This window comes from Apodemus sylvaticus, chromosome 1 (assembly GCF_947179515.1).
Source record: "Apodemus sylvaticus chromosome 1, mApoSyl1.1, whole genome shotgun sequence".
NCBI lineage: Eukaryota > Metazoa > Chordata > Mammalia > Rodentia > Muridae > Apodemus > Apodemus sylvaticus.
The window spans coordinates 136,495,737-136,499,398 of record NC_067472.1 but is presented as its reverse complement, the minus strand read 5'-3'; positions in this window follow the sequence as shown (position 1 = coordinate 136,499,398).

Below are 3,662 nucleotides of genomic sequence, written 5' to 3'. Positions count from 1 at the left end.
ATGGAGAGAAGAGGACTTATGACTTATGTGACATATGGGGGGACAGGGGAACTGGGAAAAGGGAAAGCTTTTAGAATGTAAACAAAGAATATAGAAAATAAAAAAAAATAAATTAAACTAGATTTCAACCCTGTAGGGACTGAACAGTTCTCTTGAATTTATGACTTAAAGGGTCTGCTTCTTTGATTGGACTTCTGATGTATTCCCTGTCACCTTCTCTCAGCACTGTCTCTCTAGCTGCCACTCACTCTAGGAGCTGAGGTTAAAGTTGTGATTGGCTTTATTCTCATCTCTGGGCTGACTTTTGGGCTCTCCATGCTGGCTAGGGGTCCTCTGACATCTCGTACAATTTCCAGAGTTCTCCTGCAGCCCTACTCCTGAAGACAGGTTTGCACTATTGCCCCGGTTATCCTCTGTGGCAGAAGCATATACAAAGCGGGTCTTCCTAGGAAGATGCTCTTGAGTGAGTGCATACACTGCTGATGAGTCACCAATGGCGAGACAGAGAAGAATGACAACAGAAGACGCCCCTGGAAGACAAAATCCTCAACAGGTGGCATGTGTCTTTACCACTCACATAACTCTGTTGCTGGGAACACATGGCGATTTCTGGAAATGAATTTGGAGATTGGGGTTATTATAGTAGAGGAGATAACACTTGCTTCTGATGAGTAGTGATCTGGGACCCAAGTACACTGTTGTTTTCTATTTGTTCACAACAGAGAATTATCTATTAAAAGATGCCTTGGTCTAGTTAGACAGCATAAACAACAAACCACAGACAGAATGGTTTATAAGCAATGAGTGTTTATTTCCCACTGAACTTCAGGTGGTGACTCCTTGATCAGGGAACCTTAGGTACAGCATCTGGTGAGGGAGCGCTTCCTCAGGGGCTGCACCTTTTTCATGCCAACGTTGGATGGTAGAAAAAACAAGGAGCATTTTTTCCATACATTTTCTAATCTTATTTATAGGAACTTTTGCTGCCTGTGCCCTGGACTACTTGCCCCCGGACCCTACCTGCCCTTGATGGGCTGGGGATGAGATGGTGCAGAGTCAACAACACAGATTCCAGGAGCAGGAGAGAAATGCTGCAGCACGCGCATCTGAGCACTGCTGTAAACTCCTTTAATACCCTCCACTCTCACCCCATTGGTCCCAAGAAACTGTCTCTTCTAAACAGCAATTTCTGATTGGCCGGCACTGTCTAGTAATCCTTAGTCTCTCAGGAAGTCCTCAGGAGTACCTCCTGCAGGAGATCCTTTTGCAGCTGGGCAGCCCCCTGGCATTTACATAGAGGTAGTCCCTGCTGTTCTTGTTACATTTTTTATTGTATAATCTAGTCACACCAATTTCATGAGAATGTGAGTTTTTAAAAATATTTTAGAACAATTTCTTTATTTTAATTTACCATATAATTATAAATATTTAAGTGTGTTACCCTTTTGTGGAAGAAACAGAATGTGCATAATTGGTTCATTCTATCATCCAGTGCTATAACTTCTACATCAGAAAAAAATTGGGCCTTTAGGAAGTTCACACTGTCATATTGAAATGGACTGGAACCTTTATCTTTCAGATGCCCTGACTCTGTGGTCAGCCAAAACTTGTAGAAGTAATAGTCAACAATTAATGAATGGCATCTGGAGACAGGGAAACTTTTCAATTGTCTCATAAGCCTAATTTGGTGTCCATCAGAGCTCTGAGATTTCTTTCCTTTAAATTGTCCTTTTTAGGACATGCACAAGATCTGTTGTCTGACACCAGAGCATGCGCAGGGGTAATAACACAGCATAGGTGAAAGAGATGAAATAAGGGTGATATTTTACAGATCACTGGGCTATTTAGAGAGAAATATGAAATCACAAAGTTTAAAATATCCTAAAATGTCTTAAGAACACATGTGAGTTGCATCCATGATGCCTCGAGTGGGCTATGACTTATTAAAACCCCTGCTGAAAGGTAAAGGTTTTGTGATGGCTACTCCTGGTTGTCAACTTGACTACGTCGTCTGGAACGAAGTGCAGTACAGAAATGGAGGACACACCCATGAGGCTGGAAGACACAGGTTTCTATCCTGGATCTTGACATGGAGCTCTTGAGGCATAGTGGCCATGAAAAGCTTAGGCCCAGGAAAGGCAGTATATTCCTTTAATTCCAGGAGACCTAAGAAAGATCTGAGTTCAAGGTCATCCTGATTCAAAGCAAGTTCCAAACCCAGGCATGGTGACACACATCTTTAGTCTGGGCCATGCCTTCTGCTGGAGGCCTACATAAGGACATCGGAAGAAGGAAGATTCACTCTTTGCTGCTTGCACTTACTTGCCAGTCCTCTTCAGGATTCCAGCTTATACAGAAGACTACCTGAAACAACTAGTCTTCTGGGACTGAGGGACCGCTACATTCTTGGACTTCCCATTCATAGATATCCATTAGGTTAGTTGGATGGCAGACTATAAGTCATTTCAATAGATTTAGTTACTGTATAAAGACCTTCCATCAGTTCGGTGACTCTAGAGAACCTTGACTAATATAGGTTTAGAGAACAGACTTTCATTATTAACAAGTTGAGATACTATTTGTTTCGAGTTAGCTCAACTAATTTGTAAGAAGCCATTGGTGGAAAGCAAGGGAAAGGACTATCAGATTAAGTCATCACTAAAATGTCAGCTATTCTAAAATGACCAAATCTAAGATTATTCTTCCACTCCTAAACAATGGGTTGCATATTATTATTACTATTATTATTATTATTATTATTCTCTTACACATTACATCCCAATTACAGTTTTGCCTCCCTCCCTCCCCCTACTCCTCCCGCTGTCCACACCTAGCACCTTTCTTTTCCCTCATATCTACTCTTCCTCCATTTCCCTTCAAAAAAGAGCCAATCTCCCGGGGATATGAACTGAACATGGCATAAGAAGTTACATTAAGACTAGGCAGAAACCCTCATATCAAAGCTGGATGAGGTAACTCAGTGGGGGTTTGGGGGCAAAATGCTAATAACAGGCAAAAGAGTCTGGAAACAGCTGCCGTTTTGGTATAAGTCCCACAAGAATACTCATCTACATATCGTATATGCAGAGGACCTAGAGCAGACCAAAACAAGATCTATGATTGTCGCTTCAGTCTCTGGGATTCCCCCATGAATCCTGTTTAGTTGATTTTGAGAGCAGTGCTCTTGTGGTGTCCTCAATGCCTCTGGCTTCTACAAACCTTCCTCTTCCTCTTCTGCCTGGTTTCCTTATCTCCGCCTAGTGTTGGACTGTAGGCTCCAGCCCAACTGCCATCAGCGATGCTGCACCCCGCAACTGATGGGATCTGCAGCCGAACAGTAGGCGGTGGCTCTCTTCTCATGATGCCTGTAAAAGCAAGCTCAAATTCTTAAGTCTAGTGAGACCATGTTAACCATTCAAAATATTTTTAAATGTGATTGCAACTATGCTTCAAAGTCCTCAATGGAAATGAGCATTAGTAAGTTGTAATCAGCCAGATAACTATCACAGGACCCTGACTCAAAAGTGTAAATCATGAAGCTGGAGCTGGGTGCATGCTCAGTGAGGAGAGTGCTTGCCGCTCAGGTATAGGAACTCAAGTTTGATTCTCCAGAATGTACTTACAACAAGGTATAGTAACACAGATCTGCAATCCCAACACTT